We start from the raw sequence: 24893 nt of genomic DNA, 5'->3' as shown, positions 1-24893 counted from the left end.
TGGGTCAGTGGCGGGTGGACTCCCTGCCGGAGGAGCTCAGGCCTTTTGCCTGGAGCACGACCCATCTCCTCTATCTGGGAGTCTACCTTCGCCCCGACGAGGGAGCCTGGCCGGCGAACTGGCAGGAGCTGGAGGCCAAGGTCGCCGCTCGCCTAGGGCGCTGGACTGGACTGCTCCGAGTGCTGTCCTACAGGGGTCGAGCGCTGGTCATAAACCAGCTGGTGGCCGCAATGTTGTGGTACCGGCTGGTCACTTTGACTCCTCCCCCTGCGTTTGTCGCCAAGATACAGAAGAAGCTGGTGGACTTCTTCTGGAACAACAGGAAGCACTGGGTCTCTGCTGCGGTCTTGAGTCTCCCGCTTGAGGAGGGCGGTCAGTCGTTGGTGTGCGTCAGCGCCCAGCTCACGACTTTCCGTCTTCAGACGCTGCAGAGATACCTTTACGTCGAGCCCCCTCCTAGGTGGTGCGCTCTGGCGACGTATTTCTTCCGCCAGCAGCGCGACCTCAACTACGTCACGCAGCTCCTGTTTGTGAACTTGGGGGGTGTCAGGACCGCCCTCCGGGAGCTGCCTGTCTTTTACAGGGACCTCATCAGAGTCTGGAATAAAGTCTCCACCAAGCGCAGCTCTCCGCCGGCTGGAGTGGCGGCCGTCCTGCAGGAGCCGCTGCTCGGGAATCCGTACCTCCACGACCGAGGTTTTATGTGGCGGTCAGAAGAGAGGGCTGTGGCTGGTGAGGTGACCAGGGTCAGGGACCTGCTCGATGGCGGAGGAGCGGGCTGGATGGCGCCAGACACGCTGGCGCGGCGCCTAAATTCTGCCAACGTCCGCCACGCGGCCGATGCCATCGAGTCGCTAAAAACAGCTCTGGGCCCTGACTCCGTTAGGTGCATCGAGGAGGCTCAAGCACGTGGGGAGATCTTGTCCGAACTGACCCTCGTCCGGACGGAATTCCTCATCGGCGCCAAACCCCGGAACCTCCCTCGGGGGCCGGCGCCTCACAACTTGAGCCGCCTCGGGGAAATCCCCTCCGTGCCTTTCAGTTCCGCGCGGAGGGGTTTCTTGTACGGGCTGCTCCCGCACACACTCAACTTTGCCATCCTCGCCTGCCGTCCGGACACGCTATGGCGTACCATCTTGCCGTCCGGAGGAGGCGGGGGTCCCCGATGGAGGGCACTCTACGCAGGGGTCCTCCCACTATTCATCGGGGACTTGGCCTGGAGGGTGGTGCACGGAGCAGTGCCGTGCAACAAATTTTTAAGCCGGTTCACGGACTCCCAGGCCGCCTGCAATTTCTGCGGTCTGGAGGAGTCCGTGTTCCATGTTTTTATTGAGTGCACAAGGTTGCAGCCCCTGTTCCATTATTTGAAGGGGCTGCTCCTGAAATTCTGGCTGCACTTCAGTCCCACTCTCCTGATCTTTGGGCACCCTGTGCGGAGGCGAGCGGGTAGGTCCGAGGGCCTCCTCGTAGGACTGCTCCTGGGCACGGCCAAGGGTGCCATCAGCCAGTCCAGGCAGCGGGCGGTCGAGGGGGTCGTTCAACCTGACTGCCTGCCTCTCTTCCGCTCTTACATCCGGTCCAGGGTGTCCTTGGAGATGGAGCACGCGGTGTCCACCGGTACGCTCGCGGCTTTCCGCGAGAGGTGGGCACCGGAGGGACTGGAGTGTATCATCACGCCCGGCAACCAAATTTTAATTTGATTTTACGTTTTAAAGTTTAATTTGTTTTAATTGCCGGTGCTTTTAGTGTCCCCCTCCCCTTTTATAGGGGGCACTTGGAAAAATGTGATTTTAGCGCAAAAAAAAAAGGAAAAAAAGAAAAAAAACACAAAAAAAGGAAAAAAAGGGGCCTTGAAAATGTCTGCTGTGTCACCCAGGCGGGTGGCACGGTTTAATGTTTATGTTTTTCAGGTAAACTCAAAAGAGTTTCATGCACAAGGGCCAATTGTGGAGCAGTGGAGGCGTGTCCTGCACAGTAGGAGCTGTGCTGCTGAGTGAGGAGCAGCTATCAACCTTAGCTCCTGCCTGGAAGGCCTGGAGTGAGCCCTCAGACCAGCCCAGGAAGAGGAGGAAAGGGCTAGCTTGCTACCCATTCAACATCCGGAGGGAGAGGAGGAGCACAGAAACAATTTAACATTTAATACAACTACAGAGAGTTGGAGAGAGGGGGAAAAAACAACAACCTGTGTGGAAGGAGGGAGAGTCTACAACATTCTACAGGTGGGTGTTGGTGCATTTCCCCGTAAAGACTTTGCTGTATCGGTGGGGGGAGGAAAGAAGACCACTGAGGGCCGGAACATCGCGGGGGGTGTGTGTGGGTGGAAGTGTGTGTGGGGGCCTTGCTTACAACTAGGCCCCACACACAATTGACCCCCCCCCAATTGCAAAGCCTGGGATAGCTGGAGCTACCAGGCTGAAGATTTTATTTACCACCTCTTTAAACATCGTTAGGAGTGTGTACCTGGTGGCTCTAGCTGCCCCAGGTGAAGACATCTTCTCCCCTCACCCGAAGACCACCCCAAAGACTATTGTGTGTTTTGCCATCTGGGGATTGCACCCACCCACAGCTGCGAGGGGAGACCTGCCCACGCAGTCCCCCCCCCCCGCTTCCCACCCCCCTCTCTCTTTCTCTGTTACTCTCTGTTTCTCCCCTCTCTCTCTGAGAGCCCTTTTCCTCCCAAATTGATAAAATAAAAAACAATTGAGACAACTGAGCAGAGGGAGCAAGGCCCCTCCCCAATTGCCAACTAGGGGAGAGGTGTGCCTCGTTAAGAGCTCCTCTGCTCAGTCTTACTATAAGAGGCCAATTAAGACCATTAAGGCCTGTGACTTTGGGGTGGGTGTAGCCCTTAAAGGGACCCCGTGATGGCGACCCCATCCACGCCGGTGGCAGGGCCAGCAAGGACATATGCGCAGGTGGCAACCGCTTCCACGGCACCTCCTGCGCCACCCGCTGCCCTGCCACCATTCAGACTTATTACAAAAAACACGGGGTCAAGAGCTACACTCACCCCACAATGAGCATCGAGGAGTGCGTGCGGGCGATGGCTGGGGTAGTCGGCCCCTCGGCCATTGTCGCAGCATCCAAGATGTCTGGGAAGGCCGTGTTCTTCCTGGGGTCGGAGCGGGCGGTGTCCCTGGCCCTTGAAAAGGGGCTCACGGTGGGCGGGACGTTCCTGCCGGTCGACCCTCTCGAGGCCACCGCGCAGAGGGTCATCATTTCAAATGTCCCGCCCTTTGTTCCCACTGAGCTCCTCCTCCCTCACCTACACCAACTGGGGGAGGTAAGGTCGGGGATCAACCCCATACCGCTCGGCCTCCGGGAGAACAGCCTGCGCCACGTGTTCTCCTTCCGCCGCCAGCTCTTTGTCCGGCTGGCGCGGGAGGAGACGACGGAGGGAAGTTTCAATGTGGTGCACGAGGGGACTGCCTACCGCGTCTTCTGGACGTCGGACGGCGTGCGGTGCCATGCCTGTAGGGAGGTGGGGCATGTTCGTAAGAACTGCCCCGCCTCCAAGGCCGCCAAACCTCCGAGGGCGGCCAAGGCTGGCGCCGCCGCCACCCCTCCCCCTAGTTGCGTCCGCGTGCCGGGAGCCGTAGGTGCGCGGGCATCGTCGGGGGCCTTTGTTTTCACGGCCTCCGGCAGGGGGGAGGGAGAGCGTCCGATCGAAAAGAAGGCGCGGAAGAAGACGAGACATCTAGAGGCGGGTCCCCTCAGTGCGCCGGAAAGTTTGACCACCGCGCTCAGCCCAACCCAGTCACCGGCGAGCGCGGGGTGCCCTGAGCCCGTGCCCGAGCCCTTGACCAATACCGCAGAGGGGCTCGGGCGAGGGCAAGATAAGGAAAAGGGGGGGGCGGAGCGGGAGGCCTCGGCAGACATGGAGGTCTCCCGGCCTCAGCGCACCTCCAGCAACAAAAGGAGGCGCCGCTCCGTTGAGGCGGAGGGGGAACAACATCCCTCCGCGGAGGAGGCGGTGCCCGCCGCGTGTCCCGCGTCCCCCACCAGCACCCCCAAGCAGCGCCGTAGGCGGGAGGAGTCTGTCCCCGGGGAGGGTGAGACAGTCGAGGCTACCCAGCCTCTGCCTCCCGGGGAGGGCGTGGAGGATCTGCCTGTCATGGGGGGCTTGGGGATCACGGAGGAAAGCATTGCCGCCGGGCCGGGCGTCCCGGGGACTGAGGCGGGCGGGGCCGAAAAGGCCGAACCTGAGCCCGCCCAGCCAATATCCAACTTCCTCCGGGGTTTGCTCGACCCGGCAGAAACACAAATGAACAAATTTAATGAAACTGTACATGCTGGGCCGGGGGGTGGCAGCGGGGAGGGGGAGGAACACCCACCCTCACCCCTTACTTTGGAGCTGGAGCACTTGGGGAGCCTGGGGATTTCCTATGGCCGGGTCTCTCCTTGTTCCCTGGTTCCTGGGGCGGAGGGGGAATCCCTTCCGCTGTCATTTCCTGACCCAGCACCATTTTTAAAAGAGCCCAGTGGGGACTCCTCTGCCGACGATCCTGGGGGTGGGATCGGGGCAGAGCCAGGGCCGGTTGGAGCGGCCAGTTCATTTGCCGTACCTTGTGCGGTCGATGGGCCGGCTGCTGGCGGCCACCTCCCGGAGAAGGACGGGGACTCGGTGGGGGACGCGGGGGAAAATCTAGAGACCACCGCCAGCGAGGCGGTGGATCAGCTCGCGGCCGCCGCCGAGACCATCCTCATTCCTGCAAAGGAACTCCGGGACTTTTTGGCCCAGAGCCGGGGTCGCTGCAACCAAGCCCGACTGGCCCTGGAAAAATGGTCCGAGCCAGAGCTGATCAAGGGGTCCGTCCGCGCCGCCGCTAAAACCTTGGCCGCGGGCGGGCCCTTGACAAAGGCGCAACACCTTGAGCTGCGCGAACTCGAGGGACTCCTCGTTGGGCTGCGGAGGGAGTGGAGTTCAACAAAAGACTCCGCTCCCTCCCCCCACAATAGGTTAAGGTAGAGGTTGCACTATGCTTTTGCCATGAAGATAACCATAGCCAGCCTCAACATCAACGGCGGCAGAGTGGCACGCCGTAGATTTGACAATTTTTCGCTCCTGCGGGAGGAGAAATATGCGGTGTGCTTCCTGCAAGAAACCCACACCGTTCCGGGAGACGAAGCCACGTGGCTCCTGGAATGGCAAGGAGAGGTCCGCATGAGCCACCTCACCGCCATTTCTAGTGGGGTGGCCATCTTGCTGGGCCTGCATTTTCAGCCGGAGATCTTGGGGGTCGAGGAGCCCGTGCCAGGCCGCTTGCTGCACGTAACGGTTCGCCTGGGGGACGTGCCGCTCCATCTCGTGAACGTGTACGCCCCTCAGCCCGGCCCGCAGCAAACGCGCTTCTTTGAAGAGGTGTCCGCTCTTCTTGGCTCCGTCGACGTCGGCGACTGCATTATCCTCGGGGGGGATTTTAACTGCACCCTCGAGGCGAGGGACCGCTCCGGTGCCCCGCAGTGCATGACGGCAATGGAGAAGTTGAGGGACCTGGTCGGGTCCTTCGACTTGGTGGACGTCTGGCGAAATCTCCACCCCGACTCCATCGCCTTTACTTGGGTGAGGCCTGGAGTTGGATGGTCTAGAGTCGACCGCCTTTACGTGTCTCGGGCGTACGTTTCCTGCGTCCCGGCGGCCTCCATGCGGCCGGTGCCGTGTTCGGACCACCACCTGGTGTGGGCGGAGCTCGCTTCGCTCCGCGCGAGGATGGGGTCCGCGTACTGGCACTTTAACAACCGGCTGCTGGAGGACGTGCGGTTCCAGGACTCGTTCCGTCGATTCTGGTCCGACTGGAGAAGGAAGCAGGGGGGCTTCCCCTCCTTGAGGCTATGGTGGGACGTGGGCAAGGCTCACATCCGCGTCTTCTGTCAAGAGTACGCGAGGGGGTCGACCAAGAGGCGGGCGGCCAGAGTCGGGCGCCTAGAAAAAGAGGTGCTCGACCTGGAAGCCCGTCTCGGTCAAGTCGTCCAGGACCCGGCCCTGCGGACGGTGTACGAAGCGAAGAAGGCCGCGCTGAAGGATCTGCAGCTCGTCGGGTCCCGAGGCGCGTTCGTGAGGTCGCGGATCCGGTTCCTGCGGGATCTGGACCGCGGCTCCCCCTTCTTCTACTCGCTGGGAAAAATGCAGAGTGTCCGTAAGCAGCTCTTGACGCTGCTGGCCGACGACGGCTCTCTCGTCTCGGATCCGGAGGGCGTCAACAACAGGGCCCGTGAATATTACGGGGCTCTGTTCTCTCCGGATCCGTCCAGCGAGGAAGCGCGTAGAGTTTTGTGGGAGGACCTGCCGAAGGTCAGCCCGGAGGGCGCCGAAAATCTGGAAGCTCCGCTAAGCCTGGCGGAGCTGACCGGTGCCCTCGACCGGCTCTCGAGGGGAAAATCCCCGGGGCTGGACGGGCTGACCGTGGAGTTCCACAGGGCGTTCTGGGACGTCCTGGGGAGCGACTACGCGCGGGTCCTGGGGGAAAGTCTGGCGACCGGGGAGATGCCCCTCTCTTGGCGCAGGGCAGTCATCGTCCTGCTGCCTAAGAAGGGCGATCTCCGCCTCCTTAAGAACTGGCGCCCGGTCTCCCTCCTCAGCACGGACTACAAAATCTTCGCCAGGGCGATGTCTGCTCGCCTTGGTGCCGTGCTGGACCACATGATCCACCCCGACCAGTCCTACACGGTCCCGGGCCGGACAATCCACGATAACATCCATCTGGTCCGGGACCTCATCCATTGTTCCCAGGAGTCTGGTCTGTCAGTCGCCTTCCTATCCCTCGACCAAGAGAAGGCGTTCGACAGGGTGGATCACGATTATCTGCTCGGAACTCTGCGCGCTTTCGGGTTCGGGACGCATTTCGTCGCCCGGATCCGACTTTTGTACGCCGCCGCGGAGTGTCTGATTAAGGTTAACGGGTCCTTGACGGCGCCCCTTCGCTTTAGGAGAGGGGTGCGCCAGGGATGCCCCATGTCCGGCCAGTTATATGCCGTTTGCGTGGAGCCTTTCCTGCGCCTCTTGCGGACGAGGTTGACGGGACTGGCTCTGCAAGGGCCGGGCGTGGGGGTCGTCCTCTCGGCTTACGCTGATGACGTGCTCCTCGCGGTAGAAGATCCCGCTGACCTGCGGAGGATGCGTGAGTGCCAGGAGATTTACTCGGCCGCGTCCTCCGCCAGGATCAACTGGGAGAAATGTTCCGGACTCCTGGTGGGTCAGTGGCGGGTGGACTCCCTGCCGGAGGAGCTCAGGCCTTTTGCCTGGAGCACGACCCATCTCCTCTATCTGGGAGTCTACCTTAGCCCCGACGAGGGAGCCTGGCCGGCGAACTGGCAGGAGCTGGAGGCCAAGGTCGCCGCTCGCCTAGGGCGCTGGACAGGACTGCTCCGAGTGCTGTCCTACAGGGGTCGAGCGCTGGTCATAAACCAGCTGGTGGCCGCAATGTTGTGGTACCGGCTGGTCACTTTGACCCCTCCCCCTGCGTTTGTCGCCAAGATACAGAAGAAGCTGGTGGACTTCTTCTGGAACAACAGGAAGCACTGGGTCTCTGCTGCGGTCTTGAGTCTCCCGCTTGAGGAGGGCGGTCAGTCGTTGGTGTGCGTCAGCGCCCAGCTCGCGACTTTCCGTCTTCAGACCCTGCAGAGATACCTTTACGTCGAGCCCCCTCCTAGGTGGTGTGTTCTGGCGACGTATTTCTTCCGCCAGCAGCGCGACCTCAATTATGACACGCAGCTCCTGTTTGTGAACTTGGGGGGTGTCAGGACTGCCCTCCGGGAGCTGCCTGTCTTTTACAAGGAACTCATCAGGGTCTGGAACAAAGTCTCCACCAAGCGCAGCTCTCCGCCGGCTGGAGTGGCGGCCGTCCTGCAGGAGCCGCTGCTCGGGAATCCGTACCTCCACGACCGAGGTTTTATGTGGCTGTCGGAAGAGAGGGCTGTGGCTGGTGAGGTGACCAGGGTCAGGGACCTGCTCGATGGCGGAGGAGCGGGCTGGATGGCGCCAGACACGCTGGCGCGGCGCCTAAATTCTGCCAACGTCTGCCACGCGGCCGATGCCATCGAGTCGCTAAAAACAGCTCTGGGCCCTGACTCCGTTAGGTGCATCGAGGAGGCTCAAGCACATGGGGAGATCCCGTCCGAACTGACCCCTGTCCGGACGGAATTCCTCATCGGCGCCAAACCCCGGAACCTCCCTCGGGGGCCGGCGCCTCACAACTTGAGCCGCCTCGGGGAAATCCCCTCCGTGCCTTTCAGTTCCGCGCGGAGGGGTTTTCTGTACGGGCTGCTCCTGCACACTCTCAACTTTGCCATCCTCGCCGGCCGTCCGGACACGCCATGGCGTACCATCTTGCCGTCCGGAGGAGGCGGGGGTCCCCGATGGAGGGCACTCTACGCAGGGGTCCTCCCACTATTCATCGGGGACTTGGCCTGGAGGGTGGTGCATGGAGCAGTGCCGTGCAACAAATTTTTAAGCCGGTTCACGGACTCCCAGGCCGCCTGCAATTTCTGCGGTCTGGAGGAGTCCGTGTTCCATGTTTTTATGGAATGCACGAGGTTGCAGCCCCTGTTTTATTATTTGAAGGGGCTGCTCCTGAAATTCTGGCTGCACTTCAGTCCCACTCTCCTGATCTTTGGGCACCCTGTGCGGAGGGGAGCGGGTAGGTCCGAAGGCCTCCTCGTAGGACTGCTACTGGGCACGGCCAAGGGTGCCATCAGCCGGTCCAGGCAGCGGGCGGTCGAGGGGGTCGTTCAACCTGACTGCCTGCCTCTCTTCCGCTCTTACATCCGGTCCAGGGTGTCCTTGGAGATGGAGCACGCGGTGTCCACCGGTACGCTCGCGGCCTTCCGCGAGAGGTGGGCACCGGAGGGACTGGAGTGCATCATCACGCCCGGCAACCAAATTTTAATTTGATTTTACGTTTTAAAGTTTAATTTGTTTTAATTGCCGGTGCTTTTAGTGTCCACCTTCCCTTTATAGGGGGCACTGGGGGAAAATTGTGATTTTAGTGCCCAAAAAAAAAAACAAAAAAAAGAAAAACACAAAAAAAAAACAAAAAAAGGGAAAAAAGGGCCTTGTAAATGTCTGGTGTGTCACCCAGTTCGGGTGGCATGGTTTAATGTTTTGTTTTACAGATAAACTCTAAAAGAGTTTCATGCACAAGGACCCCCAGGTCCCTCTGCACCGCAGCATGTTGTAATTTCTCCCCACTCAAATAATATTCCCTTTTACTGTTTTTTTTCCAAGGTGGATGACCTCACATTTTCCGACATTTTATTCCATCTGCCAAACCTTTGCCCATTCTCTTAACCTATCTAAATCTCTTTGCAGCCTCTCTGTCTTCTACACAACCCGCTTTTCCACTAATCTTTGTGTCATCTGCAAATTTTGTTACACTACACTCTGTCCCCTCTTCCTGGTCATCTATGTAAATTGTAAACAGTTATGGTCCCAGCACCGATCCCTGTGGCACACCACTAACCACCGATTTCCATCCCGAAAAGAACCCATTTTTCCCGACTCTCTGCTTTCTGTTAGCCAGCCAATTCTCTATCCATGCTAATACATTTCCTCTGACTCCGCGTACCTTTATCTTCTGCAGTAACCTTTTGTGTGGCACTTTATCGAATGCCTTTTGGAAATCTAAATACACCACATCCATTGGTACACCTCTATCCACCATGCTCGTTATATCCTCAAAGAATTCCAGTAAATTAGTTAAACATGATTTCCCCTTCATGAATCCATGTTGCGTCTGCTTGATTTCACTATTCCTATCTAGATGTCCCGCTATTTCTTCCTTAATGATAGCTTCAAGCATTTTCCCCACTACAGATGTTAAACTAACCGGCCTATAGTTACCTGCCTTTTGTCTGCCCCCTTTTTTAAACAGAGGCGTTACATTAGCTGCTTTCCAATCCGCTGGTACCTCCCCAGAGTCCAGAGAATTTTGGTAGATTATAACGAATGCATCTGCTATAAGCTTGGTAACAACCTCAGAAACACTGTGCCACCGCCTGCAGGCAGGAGTGGTGGAGTCACCAAGAACAAACGCGGTGGGCGGTCTTAGAATAAGGTGAAGCAGAGATGGGTGCAGCCTTTCTTTATTACTGTTATTGTTATTGCTATTATTATTGTTACTGTTGTAACTGTTGTTCTCAAATTAAAAGATTTTTGTAAGTTACATAAATTTACAAGTTTAAAAATTAGTAAGTGATCTTAAAGTTTTTAAATGATCTTAGACTTTGTAAGTGATCTTAAAGTTTGTAAGTGATTGTAACTGAAAACTTTAAAGTTTGATACAAGAATAATTTTATTAAAGTTAAGTTGTACTGTTTGTTAAATCTTTGAATAAAATATATTTTATATTAAAACTGAATCATTTCCATTACTTGTTCCATTATTACACAACTTTTGGAACTCAAGAAGAATCATTTCCATTATTTGTTCAATTATTAACACAACTTTTGAAGTAAACAAGAATCATTTCCATCATTTGTTCCATTAACACAACACAATAATACAGAACAGGTCCAAACAGTAAACATGGTCTATGTGGAATAGTTGTCGCTGAGCCTTCAGGCAGCAAAGCATTCACGGATGAGTTGCTGGCGCAAGGCTTGAGCAATCGTTAAAGTGGCACGTTGGCCCGCCCTCCTCCGCCATCGTGCTTCAGGTTCAGGCACTTGCATGGCTTCCTCATCCTCGTTGTCCTCCTCCTCCTGCTCGTCATCTGCATCTTCTACATCATTATCATCAGCCACTCTCACCGCAGGTGGATCTTCTTCGACCAGCTACTGCTGCCTCATGATGGCTAAGTTATCTAAGAGGAGTATTGCAAGTAGCCTCCGGGATGGTCCAGGCATCGGAAACGCTGTTTCAAGATGCCAATGGTCCTCTCTATGATACTGCATGTCGCAATGTGCGACATGTTGTATTCCCGGTCAGCTTCCATCTGGGTTACACGTAAGGGTGTCATGAGCCAGGTGGCGAGGCCGTACCCTTTGTCTCTCAGTAGCCAGTTCTGCCCTTCTGGCTGCTGCTGCTGAAACATGGCAGATACAACGCTCTTGCGTAGGATGAATGTATCATGGGTGCTCCCAGGGTATCTTGCATTGACTGACATGGTGCGATGCATGTCATCACATATGCACTGTACATTAATGGAGTGGAAGCCTTTTATGTTCCTGTACATCTCGGAATCCTCCAAAGGTGATCACAAGGCAACGTGGGTACAATCATTGCAGCCCTGTACCTTTGGGAAGCCAGCAATCCTGGAGAAGCCCACAGCCCTGACATGCATTGCCTGTGTTACGTGTTGAGAGATGACGCACGCATCCCCAGTTGTAGCTTGAAATGGTCCGGAGGCATAGAATGAAAGTGCAGCTGTAACCTTCACTTCAACTGACAAAGCAGTCCTCCTGACGCTTCTAGATTGCAAGTCTGCTTTCACCAACTCACAGATCTCACTTACAATTTCTTTGCGGAAACACAGCCTTCTGACAGTCTGTATCGCTCAGGTGCAGGTACGAATGCCTGTTTCAATATACCCGAGGTGGGTAAGGCCTCCTGCCCAGCACCCTATGGGATCTGATGTTTCTCATGTGGTGACGTCGAATCAATTGTCTCCTATGTAGCACCGTGGTGCAGAAGGCTCGCACAAGGTATTGTCAGTATTGCCCCCATAGTTAAATTTTACCTTTGCAAGAAGCTCAAAATGGCAGGAAGGCAGGCAGGACAGGTTCCTTGTTCTCCCTCCCCAAGGTCTGTATGGATGTACTACACCCAGGTCTTGTAACTTCTCCCCCAACTCATTGCAGTCTTGTGACATCTCCCCCACCCCCCAACTCATTGCTGTGTTGTGAATTCCCCCCTTCTCCCCCCAACCTGCCCCACCGCCCCCCCCCCCCCGGCCAACTCATTGCAGTCTTGTGACTTCTCCCCTAAACTCATTGCAGTGTTATGCCTAGTGCAGCAGCCTTCCGATCGCCATCTCCCTCCCCGGGCTCAGTGCAGATGCCTTCTTATCGGCATCTCTCCCCCGCCCCCACCATGCTTGTTTTCCAGCCAAGCCCCGAACCCCCTGTGTTCAGGCACGGGGCCGATTCTGACGGCTGATGATACGACCCTCCAGCCCTGCTTGAAGACATTCGGTGGTGGCGTGTGAGTAAAAAAAAATGAAAACTTCAAAAATCCAAGAAACTTCCATGTACTCCGTTGAAAGGTGTAAGTGGTCAGTCTACGGTTATTTCCCAAGGTTTTCAAGGCTTCGCCGTAGGGTCCAAATACGTAAGTGTTTTTACTTGGCAGTAACCGGTGCCAAATCGGCCCTGCCTTGCTTGCTGCGCTACGAGTTGGTTTTCTGCAGAGACCGGTGCCAATAGGTCTCTCACAGTTATTCAATCTGCTGTTTATGATTTAACACCTGCTTATAGCAAGCACACTAACCCTGTCCTTATGCTCGGGTGAAAGAGTTACAACGGATTGTCTTATAGTGAGACACGGACCAACGTTTCAAGTTCAAAATCGCACAAGGTTTATTACAACAGATCAACACCCCACTCCACTCGTGAGATGCTTGTGAAGTAGAACTCAGTAAAACAGTGCACTTTCCTTGTTAGCCTTACAACTGACCAAACCTTCCCGTGGGCTAAACCCTCCCGAGATCCACTTAACTCTAAACCCCGCTCTGGTTTGGTTAGGGCACACTGACACCCCCTCACGCACTTACGTGGATCGGTTGGTGAGCGTGCAAATACTGAGTTCTTACCCAATCCGCCCTTCCTTGCTCACCGGTCCTTCCTCAGTGGTTCGACTCCACAGCCTCGTGCTTGACTGAAACATGCGAGATCCAGGTTGAAGTTGAAGTCGGTCGGGTTGGAGAAGCAAGACTTCACTCTCGGTCCTTATCCTCGAGGGTTTTAAAAAAAAAATACTTTAATCGTGTAAAATTTTCACAATACATTGGAAAATAGTTCAGTACATTGCAGTCAGCAATTCCAAACAATTCATTTGGATGCTGACAACAGTTCCATACAATGCACTAGTGTACATTTCATTTCAAGGTACAGTTTAGTACAATCCGCAAATCACATTACATGTAGTACTGTGCAAATAAGGGTGTAACATGGAGCAGATAAGAACAGGTTTACATTACATTACAGATACATTTCAATACTGATCACGAATCACGTTACATGTAGCACTATGCAGATGAAAGCAGTACATGGAACGGGTGGGAATACATTTACATTTCTTTACAAGTTACTAAACAGTGCAGAAATTTCATTATATATGGCACAACACAGGTGTTTTTCAGTAGTCGATGGTGCTCTATGTGTACAAACAGGTTAACAAGTACAGCCCGAGGGGGGTCTGATTCCATCCTCTGGGTTTACCGCGGCAAAAGGGCCTTAAACTGTGGCCCTTCCCCATCGTGCCTTTGCGGCGACTGCACCAACCTTTAGTGCGTCCCTCAGCACGTACTCCTGGACCTTGGATTGGGCCAGTCTGCAACACTCAGCCATGGACATCTCCTTGCCTTGGAAGACCAGCAAGTTTCGGGAAGACCAAAGTGCTTCTTTCACCGAGTTGATGGCTCTCCAGCAGTAGATGATGTCTGTCTCGGTGTGCGTCCCTGGGAACAGTCTGCAGAGCACAGAGTCATGTGTGACGGAGCTGCTTGGGATGAACCTCGACAGCATCTCCTTCCAGACTTGCCTTGCAAAGGGGCAATCCCGAAGGAGATGGATGACAGTCTCGTTCGCACCACAGTTGACTCGGGGGCAGAGTGCCATGACGGTGAAACCCCGGCTGTGCATGAAGGATCTGACGGGTCGGGCCCTTCTCACCATCAACCAAGCTATGTCTTTGTGCTTGTGTGAAAGCTCTGGCGATGAGACATTCTGCCAAACAAGTTCGACAGTCTGCTCGGGGAACCGCCCGACAGGATCTATCACCTCCTTCATCCGGAGGGCATCCAGGACCTTGCGTGCCGACCACTGCTTTATGGCCTTGTGGTCAAAGGTGTTTTTCTTGAAAAACCTTTCCACAAAGGACAGGTGGTCAGGCATGGTCCAACTGCTCGGAGCTTTCCGCGGCAGCCTGGCCAGACCCATCCTTCGCAACACCAGGGATAGATAGAATCTCAGCATGTAGTGACACTTGGTGTTTGCGTACCAAGGGTCTATGCACAGCTTGATGCAGCCGCACACAGAAGTGGCCATCAGGATGAGGGCCACGTTCGGAACGTCCTTTCCTCCCTTGTCCAGAGATTTGTACATCGTGTCTCTGCGGACATGGTCCATTTTGGATCTCCAGACAAAGTGGAAGACGGCTCGGGTGACTGCTGCAGCACAGGAGCGGGGTATGGGCCAGACCTGCGCCACGTACAACACCGAGAACACCTCACTCCTGATGACCAGGTTCTTTCCTGCAATGGAGAGGGAGCACAGCTCCCACCATCTCAGTTTCTGTTTGGCTTTAACGATATGCTCCTTCCAGTTTTTGGCGCATGCCCCATCCACTCCGAACCATATTCCCAACACCTTCAGGTAATCTGACTTAACGGTGAAGGGAATAAAGGATTGGTCGGCCCAGCTTCCAAAGAACATGGCCTCGCTTTTGCTGCGATTAACCTTTGCCCCCGAGGCCAATTCAAACTGGTCGCAGATTGTGAACAATCCGCGGACCGACTGCGGATCCGAGCAAAAGACGGCGATGTCGTCCATGTACAGGGAGGTCTTGACCTGAGCGCCACCGCTGCCTGGGATTGTCACCCCTCTAATGCCCGCATCCTTCCTGATGGACTCGACAAAGGGCTCGGTACAGCACACAAACAAGACAGAGGAGAGAGGACAACCTTGCCTGACTCCAGACCTGATCGGAAAGCTTTCAGTTTCCCACCTGTTGATTAGAACTGTGCTACTGATGTCAGTGTAGAGCAGTTGGATCTAATTGCGGATATCCTCCCCGAACCCCATTTTGGAGAGCACGTCCATCAGGCACGTGTGCGATATCCTGTCAAAGGCCTTCTCCTGGTCATAGCTGATTAAACAGGTGTCCACCCTCCTGTCCCGCACATAGGCGATCGTATCCCTGAGTAGCGCGAGGCTATCAGAGATCTTCCTGACGGGGACAGCTTCCGGGAGTTCTACTCGTCTCGAGGGACCGTATGGCCTTTGTCAGCTTGTCCAGAGTTAGCGGGTGGTCCAGACTCTCCCGCTCGCTGTCGTCTAAGACCTCCAAGATAGATGACAGGAAAGACTGGGAGGCCGCGCAGTCTGTGGGCTTGACACCGTACAGCCTGGCATAGAAGGATTTGCTGATCCTCAACATGTCAGGCTGCAAAGACGTCACAGAACCGTCTTCTTCCTTTAGGCTGTTGATCATAGAGCTCCCCCTGTGTACCTTTTGGAAGAAACACGAACACATCTCAACCTGCTCAACGGAGCGGACATTGGAGCGGAAGATGATTTTGGAGGACTCTGAGGCAAAGAGCGAGGCTTGCTGGCCTTTCACCTCTTGGAGTTCCTCCGCAACATCGACCCCCATCAACTGCAGCAGGAGCAGGTTTTGCATACTCTTCTGGAGTTGGGACAATTCCCTCTGACTTCCTCTTGCCTCCTGAACACCTTTGAGGATGAAGAATCTCTTGATGTTCGTCTTGATTGTTTCCCACCAGTGCATCGGGGAATCACAGAGGGGTTTTACGGTTCTCCAACCTTCGTAATCCCTCTTGAGTTTCTCAACATTTTCCGGGGTCAACAGTTTCACGTTGAGCTTCCATATCCCGCTGCCAACTTCCTGGTTTTCCTGTGGGAGGCAGTCAGCCAGTAGGAGGCAGTGGTCAGAGAAGAACACTGGCGTGACGTCGGTGGATCTGACCTTGAGCGTGTGGGACACAAACAGGAAGTCTATTCTGGAACGAGCGGACCCGTCTGGTCTCAACCAGGTGTATCTGCGCGGTGCTCTGTCTGCAGGATTGCTGAAGACGTCGCACAGCTTGGCATCTTTTACCGCGTCCATCAGGAGTCTGGATGTGGCGTCCAGTTTGCTGTCGGTTCTGCTGGATCGTCCAGCTGCATCGATGATGCAGTTGAAATCATCGCCCAGACCGACCGGTCTGGATGTCACCAGCAGCAGTGGGAGCTGCTGAAGGAGGGCCAGCTGCTCGCTTCTGAGAGGTGAGGCAAACACGTTAATTAGCCTTAGAGGAACATTTTTATACAGTACATCTGCTATGAGGAGGCGGCCGCCCACCACCTCCTTAAATTTGGTGATGGTGAAGTGGCCCCCCCCGCAGCAGAAATGCCCAGGCCGGAGGAGTGGCAATCGCTGCCTCCCGACCAGACGGATGGCCATTGCGACCACTGCTGGTAACTGCTGAAGTGCGGCAGGCCGCACTCCTGCAAGAACAGCAGGTCTGACTTGACCTTGGTGAGGTACCCTAAGGTGGAAACACATCACGTAGTCGACTTAACGCTACGCACATTAATGGATGCAATCTTTAAACCATTTTTAAATTGGTGATTACAGGCCAAATATTACATTACAAACACGCAGTCTTTTGGCCCTGTGGCCTGTTCCCGCATACATAGATTAACTTTAAAATCTTCTACTGTACATTGGCTAAGATATGGGCTGTCCTCTGTCTCGGGGGTGCTTCGACCAGGGGATGCCAGCAGTGTTGACGGGGAGGCTTCCATGTCAACTGGGCTGCCCTCGCCTGATTGTTCCTTGTGTGCATTCCCTGTGGTGTCATTGCTCACAATGTTCTGGAGCTGGGGTGCATCTGTTGCTTCGTCGCTCCTGGAGATCCTGAACTGGGGTGCATCGGTCACTTCGCTGTTCCCGGGGTCCCGGAGCTGGGCTGCGCTGGTCGCATTGGCGTTTTGCCTCTTCTTCTGATGGTGGTAGTGGGGGCTTTTGCCTCGCCCTTCATCATCGGAAGAGCTGCAGCCATTGCTGTCCATCGTGGACGGTAGCCGTCTTTTGTCTCTCGTTTCTGCAGGAGGCCTCTTTTCCTTAGATTTGCGGGTCGCCTTCTTCTTCTTCTTGGTGACGAGCTGCCATTCCTGTTTCCTTTCTGCTCCTTCCTCTTCCATGGACTCGGTGTCTCGGGGGGAGTTTCACTGCTGGGTGTTAGTGTTAGTGTCTGGCGGCTTGCTGTGGCAGACTTCCCTTCCTCCACTCGGTCAGTATCGACTAGGGCGGTGGTTTGTTCGTACGGTGTCTTGGTGGGGGGGGGACGGTGTAGGTCTCTGGGGTGTTGCGCTCCTCAGCTTTCTTCTCACCTGTTACAATGATCTTTGCTGCCTGCGCGTAGCTGAAATTGTACTTGGAGCAAGCTTTGTACAGATGTCCAGCCTGACCACAAAGGTTGCAGCACTTGCTCTCTTTGCAGTCCTTTGTCTGGTGTCCCTCCTTCTTGCAGTTGTGGCAAATGATTGCTTTGCAGCTTGCCGCCACGTGGCCTGCTTTCCCGCAGGTCCGACACACATTGGGTTGTCCGGCGTACACCATGTAGTCCCGACTTCCTCCGATGGTGAAGCTGGAGGGGGTGTGGAGGGGTGCGGGGGGGGTGCAGGATGGTTCCGCTGGCATCCGCTTTTGGTGTTTACTGGTCCAAATCCCATACCAGTTGTTCACGTCCACGCTGTTGCTTGCCCCATCGACATACCTGGCAAGGAATGTCAGCACATCAATGACTTGGATGTTGGGGTTGTACATATGCACTGTGATAGTGCGCTTCCTCTGCGATGGAAGGGTGAACAGTGGTTCTGCAGTCACTATTGACCACAGTGGTTCAGCCAACTCCTTCAATGCCTTTAGGAATTTTAGGCATTGGATGATGTTTCTGAAGGTTACATCAAAGTAGCCTCGAGAGGTGGGCAAATGTGCCTTCACGTAGGATGCGATAGAATGAAGGTGGAGCTTCCAAAACGCTTGACAGTTATACTCCTGTAATATTTAATTCTGCCTGGGTTTGGATGGTTTTGTTGCCTCAAGGAACCTTTCCATGGCATCTTCAGGTCTTATTTCACGCTATCTGAGATGTGCTGGGGTCTGAACAAAACCAGCCGATCGATGTCTGAAGGCTTCCCGAGTGAGTGTTAAATGGCCCATCAGTCCTGATTGATGGACTGTTGTGGAGACAATGCAGGTGTCGGTCTTGTCCTTGCACCTTGCTCTCTTCCCGAGACAACCTGGCTCCACACACACAAGAGTCCCTTGGCCTTCCTAAGAGCATCCAGCTCTGACGTCACTGACCGCTAGCAGGCCAGTGTTGAAATTAACATTTGAACAGACCCAGCTTCTCTCACCTGTTTCTTTGAGAGAGATCCGCCCCCACATGTTTCTCCCAGCAACATGTTTCTTCCTAATCCAGACCAGCCATCTTGCATCACAGTATTTCAAGTCCTTTTCAGGGTGTAGAGCCAACAGGGATATGAACACAACAGTCCAGAGTTGACTTACACTCCACTTTGATATTAACACCATCCTCCACGGAGAAAATATCATCTATATCCTTTTTCTTATCCTTCTGAGGAGAATGCCTCGTGATACCTGTACCATACCCAAGTTATCTAGTCCCCGTGGGTCCCCCTCTGTGGTTACAGCATGTAACGTTTACAACACACTTTTCAAAGGGTATTACAAATGTTCCTTTAAAACCATGGCCAAAACTTTAATCAACTGTCAGCAGCCAGGTTTGGAGTGCCCTTACAAACAATTACAGAAAATACAGATGTATATTCTCCAGACGAAATACATAGATATTTACACACATCCTGCGGAAACAGGCAAGAGACATTTCAAATTCGGGGCTGGTTGTCGATCAATGCTAGCCATCGATTTCTGAACACCTTTCCACGCTTTCTGCAGGATAAATGAATCAGGTACACAGTTATTACACAGTGAGCTAACACCAACACATGAGAAATGACCCGAATCCATGGAGGGACCTCGATGTCAATGCCAATGTTCCACCATGGTGGAGATATAAGCTGCTTTATCTCCTTTCCCATTTCCCAGTTCTGCTGTACCAAGGTATAAAAGTGTTTTTGGGATAGTTCAACCTCTTTGAGTAGTTTTGTGAGTTGTTCGGGCAGAGGTGGAATCTCGTAACCAAACTGAGTTACATACTGGTACAAATCGCAGATGGTGTCGTTTACTGTGATGTGAACAGTACTGAGGGATAATGTGTTCTTGGGCTATCTGGCCCTCGGTGTGGGGTTTGAAACAGAAGGTCTGATCTGTAACTGGGCACCAAGTGTCGTTACGCACTCGGTACTGAGTAATTGGAGCGTGGGCAGATACAGCAGGAGCGGCGAAGTCGGGGCGAAGGAGCAGTGAGGGACTGTGGAGGGACGTGATCGGGGCCCAGGAGAGGCGTGAGTTCGGGGCCAGGGACCCAGGGCAGCACGGGCCAGCCCACATTGTGGTGTGTGCGCACTAGGTGCGTGCAGCAGAGCAAGTCTCCAGTCGTCTTGGGTAATCCTTGCCATTGGACCAAGACCTAGCTCTGTCAAGCCCGCGTGGTGGCTGGTGTGCAACGGCCACCACACGTTAAAAAAATCCACGCACAGGCACCTTCCTGTGCTGGAATTTTAGGTCCTTCATTGGAACACCTGTGAACTTATCCTTTGTTGGCGTGGAAGCAAGTCATCCTCGTTTTGAGGGTCTGCCTATGATGATGATGAGTCACGCTGGTCGTGATACAGTACGTCCCTCCGCCCGTGTAAGCAACCTGGGGTGGAACGTGGCACTGGGCCATTACCTCCATGGTACAATTAATGGGCCCCGCACCCTCTGATTTAAACCCAAACAACGGTTGATCAAAAGCATACAAACACTGAGGACATAGTACCACGTGTGCTCCCCTGCTCTGGCACCCATTAAGGTCTGTGCCGATCATGGTGGATCCCCACTTTACAACAAACGGTAGAACCCCATGATGTCGCACATGTACCCTGTCCCTCAGAACGCCGATGTTCTGTACTCGGTATACCGGTGCCGGTCATGGTGACCCGCTCATCACCGGCATCCGAAGTACCGTAGCGTTGGACACAATCTACCGGGATTGGGTAAACCTCTGAGGCAAGTCGGAGTTGGCACGGGCTCATGGAACCTCTGTACGGGCTGAGTGCAGTGAGGTGTCATTGCTGATCCATGAAGGAACATGGCCTTGTTGAAGGTACTCCAAATTACTGCGTCCTTCCTTCGGCAGCCAAGCACCATACAACACACACGCGTCATTCTTTGCCGACTGAGCTGAGGCATTCCGATCTTCTTGGATCAAACTGTTAATTGTTTGAGCATGTGCCTCCAGCTCGGCTATGATCTCCTTCAAATGGATGGTCATAGCCTGACCCTCCCGCAACTCCGATCTCTCTATCGCGTGACCTTCTCGCAGTATCTTGCGCAACCGATCCCTCAAGGTATTTACCTGCATTTGCAACTGAGCATCGTCCATACTATTAACAGTGGACGTGCCAGTGCTAAATGCTGTAGCTGCGTCGTTAAACAGCCCCCGCTTGTACCTTTCCGAACCCCCGCGCTGACCTGAGGTCAGATCATACACATTGTCCCGATCCATACCACCGTATCTTAACTCATAGAACTTTGTAAACATTTCTTTAAGCAGAGCCTCATAAAGCCTTTCGGTCTCTGCAGGACACCACCGTGGCATGTGAACCTGGGTCAGGTTTAAGATAACCGAGGCGACCGAGTGCACATCATGGTAAAGTATCTTGCCAGTCGGGACTAGCACCAATCCATTCCTCGGCCCCGGGGTGGTGGTGGGACATCCAACCTCCGTCTCCTGTACCGATGGGGCTATGGGAAGGGGCTATACCTCGCGTGCTAGCAACTCTGTGGAATTTACAGTGTCTGCAGGGTCTGGGATCACACAGGAGTCCATACTCCGTCCCCAACCGATCCCAGTCCCGGAGTCTTGCCATCGTCGCGAAACACAACTGACACACCCTTCGGGCAGACACGTTCATATCCCCACATACACACATAAATTCCTTCCTCTTCTTTCCACCATTTGTGCCAGCACACTTCAACACTCCCCTTCGTCCCCGTAATCTGATGGTACACATCGTTCCCCAGCGATTCCCAGTCCACGGATTGATTGCCCCTATCTTGGCTCAATTTCCTGAGCCACCACCACCATCCCAGGGGTATGTGTCCCTCGCACTGCAAGCATACATGCCTCCCCTCGGTCACCCTAACCTATGTGGCCGTGACTTGCAGTTCGGGACACAGTATGGAAGCTTTGCCATATGTGAAACCCTTGCTGCTGGAGCACTGTGTGGAATTGTACCCCAGCCACCCCGGCCATTTTCCCTCATGGAAGTAGGCTGCCACACAGTCAGTGTCCCCAGTCCTACTCCCCTGTACCACGGTGGGTCCTTTCCCCCCCGGTGCAGCCATAGAGGATTGACTCCTCGCTGTCTCCCCTCTCCAAACTGCCGATCCCAAACCAGCTCAGGAACAAGACCTGTTCCTGGCATTCTCTTGGTGTTTTTGGACTTCCTTACTTTCCTATAACATAAAGCACAAGCAAAAATCTATTCTGTGAGAGGGTTTTCTCCACAGTTCCATCAGGTTCTACACAAGCAGCAGGACAGACACAGACCGACAACAAAACAAAATCTAAAACAAACTATATACAATATGGGCCCAGTGGCCGCAGGGCTTGAGAGCCCCATGACTCTACACTCGGGGCCTCTTGTAGCTCACGGTGGGCGAGTAGGGAGGCGACCACGGGCCGTGGGATCCGACTGCTCCTCCTTACCGCCCCGTCCACCGGGTCATATCAGGGGAGGGAGTCTCACCTCCACCGGCTCATAATGGTGCCCTGGTGCCTTTTTGCCTTGGTCCTTCCATCATCGGACTTGACCAGCTTGCACTGGTTGATGTGGAACCGTTTTGTGCGTCTGGGGAGCTTCACTGCATAAACCATGGGGCTCGCTTTGTCAACGATGTTGTACGGCCCCACTCAGGCGTAATTACGGACCATTACCTGGTCCCCCACCTCCCATTCATGCGTGCGCTGAGGCTCTAGCAACAGCCGATTCTGTTGGTGCTGCCTCCCCAGGCTGTTGACTGCCTGCATGTGGACTTGTTTTAAAGTACTGTACAGCTGCTGTACAAACTTATCCCAGTATACCTCCCGGAGCTGTGTCTCGGTGAGGACCGGCGCCAACACATGGGTTGGTGTGCGCATGATCCTCCTGGTCATCAGCTCGTAGGGGGAGTACCCTGTGCTCCTGGAGGGGCTGGCTCGGACCCCCATGAGAATCTGAGGCAGAACCTCATCCCAGATTTTTGGGAACTGGCCCACCTCCTTCCTCGACCAATCCTTCAGGGTCCGGTTCATGCGCTCCACTATCCCCGATGACTGGTGGTTGTGAGCCACATGTCATTTCCCCTCTGTCCCCAGGAGTTTCAGGATGGTTTGCATCACTTGACCCATAAAGTGGCTTCCCTGGTCGGACTCCACTACCTGGGCAGCCCCCACCTGGAGAATACCTCCTTTACCAGGATCCGAGCAGTGGCCAGGGCTGTGGCCGCCCGGCAAAGGAAGGCTTCAACCCACTTTGAGAAGACGTTCACTCGGACTAAACAGTATTTATTACCCGATTTAATGGTGGGTAGGGGCCCGATGAAATCGATGTGCAACGATCGCCATGGCCCCTCCACCCTCCTGGTGTGTTCTAGGGGAGCCTTCCTGCACTGGGGGTCGGGATTGTTTGCTGCGCACACCAGACAATGTGCACAGAAGTCCCGGACATCCTCCCTCAGCTGTGGTCACCATCCTGTCTCCTCTACTCTCTGCCAGTCGTTTCTGGCCCCGAGTGTCCCGCCCCTGGGCACCTGTGGGCCAGCTGGAAGAATTCCTCTTGGTGCTGTGCTGGGACCACCCACTGGACCGTCCCGGACACAAATGTCTGCAGCACCGAAGGGACATAGAAACATAGAAAATAGGAGCAGTAGTAGGCCATTCGGCCCTTCAAGTCTGCACAGCCATTCAATATGATTATGGCTGATCCTTTATCTCAACACCATATTCCCATTTTTCCCCATACCCCTTAAATATATTCAGTGACTTGGCCTCCACAGCCTTCTGTGGTAAAGAATTCCACAGGTTCACCACCCTCTGAGTGAAATAATTTCTCCTCATCCCTACCCCGTATCCTGAGACAGTGACCCCTTGTTCTAGACTTCCCAGCCAGGGAAAACATCCTCCCCACATCCAGTCTATCCAACCTGTTATATATGCAGACTATAGATTTACTCTCTGAGTAGTCACTGTATAGTTGCATAAGATGGAGACTTGTTTACCTGATGTACTTTCAATAAGGTTTACACTGTGTATATACATGCTGGCACCACTAGAGAGTGCAACTGGTGGCAGGGGTTGTATAAAAGAGGAGCCACCATGCGGCTGCCTCACTCTGGAGTTAGGAATAAAGAACCAAGGTCACTACAGTTTGAGTACAATACATTGCCTTGTGGAGTCATTCATAGGTATAGTACAAACATAATAACTAGCGGCGAGAATAAGGACTTTCACGCGATATTATAGCTACCTTTGGCACACTAAAAGACTTCGCAGAGGGTAATGATTGGGATGCCTTCACAGAAAGGCTCGAGCTATATTTCATGGCAAACGACCTGGCAGAGGAAACGGACACATTGGCGGAGAAGCGCAAGGCTATACTGCTGACCAGTTGTGGGCCTGGGGTCTACAGCCTCATCAGAGACTTGCTGGCACCCACGAAGGCCAAGGAGAAGACATTTGATGAGCTGACTGAACTAATTCGCGGCCAACTTAAACCAAAACAGAGCATCCTCACGGCAACTCACAGATTCGACACTCACCGCAGATCTGAGGGCCAGGAGATTGCAAAATATGCAGCCGACCTCAGGAGACTTGCGGCACCGTGTGATTTTGGCACACACCTCAACGAAGCATTGCGAGACATCTTCGTTATAGGAATTGGCCACGAAGGCCTCCTTCACAAGCTATTATCTGCCGACACCACAGTCAACCTGCAGAAAACCATTAGCGTCAATCAGGCGTTCATGACCTCGGCCTGCAGCACCAAGCAAATTATTTATCCTGTGGACTCAAACCCGACAAGTATTGTACACAGAATAGTGCCTTTCACAGGCAAGACTGTAGAACGTGGCTCTGCCCAGGGCAGAGAACACAGACCTCAAGGTTCCAGAATTCCGAGTCCGCCAAGGGATGCTAATCGACTAGCACCATGCTGGCGTTGCGGAGGAAACCATAGGGCTCACCAGTGTCGGTTTGCTGAGTAAGTATGCAAAGCCTGTAACACAAAGGGCCACCTCCAGCGTATGTGTAAAAGAAATACGACTCACCGTCTAGCAGAGGTGTCGGTAGATGACTTTGAATCCAGCGAGGAGTATGATGATTTGGCCAGAGAGGCAGCTCAGCCCCAAGAAGAAGTGTATGGAGTGTATACTTGCACCACCGATTGTCCTCCAGTGAAGATGGAAGTCGAGATAAATGGCGTTCCAGTCATCATGGAAGTGGACACGGGAGCGAGCCAGTCAGTGATGAGCCAGGATGCCTTCGAGAGGCTATGGAACGAAAAACGACCCGAGCTGGTTCCAGTACAGGAAAAGTTGCGCACCTACACCAAGGAGCTAATCCCAGTCCTTGGTAGTGCGGATGAAAGTGTAATCCATAATGGCGTGGTGCACAAGTTACCTCTGTGGACTGTTGCAGGTGATGGTCCAACGCTACTTGGAAGAAGGTGGATGGGGAAGATCCAGTGGAAATGGGAAGACCTCTTCACTCCAGCAATCGATGTCCCCCGTGCTCAGAGGCAGAGCAAAACCTCACCTTCGCTTGGGCCAGGTACCAGAGAAC

General features: G+C 54.2%; 1 protein-coding gene across 6 annotated transcripts in view; it reads right to left on the bottom strand.

Moving 5' to 3' along the window:
* The window catches only part of rab30 (RAB30, member RAS oncogene family), a 333798-nt gene that overhangs the window by 193716 nt on the left and 115189 nt on the right, over window positions 1–24893 (bottom strand). For 4 of the 6 annotated variants that reach the window (XM_070892049.1, XM_070892050.1, XM_070892052.1 and 1 more), the window contains one exon: window positions 12747–12887. The exons of 1 other annotated variant lie outside the window; for it this stretch is intronic. The gene's annotated coding sequence lies outside the window, so the exon portion shown is untranslated. The remainder of the gene's footprint in view (window positions 1–12746; window positions 12888–24893) is intronic. One more of the 6 variants, XM_070892053.1, reaches the window with a different exon arrangement.

Source organism: Pristiophorus japonicus, chromosome 10 (genome assembly GCF_044704955.1).
Source record: "Pristiophorus japonicus isolate sPriJap1 chromosome 10, sPriJap1.hap1, whole genome shotgun sequence".
Lineage (NCBI taxonomy): Eukaryota > Metazoa > Chordata > Chondrichthyes > Pristiophoridae > Pristiophorus > Pristiophorus japonicus.
This window is presented reverse-complemented; position numbering and strand designations above follow the sequence as displayed.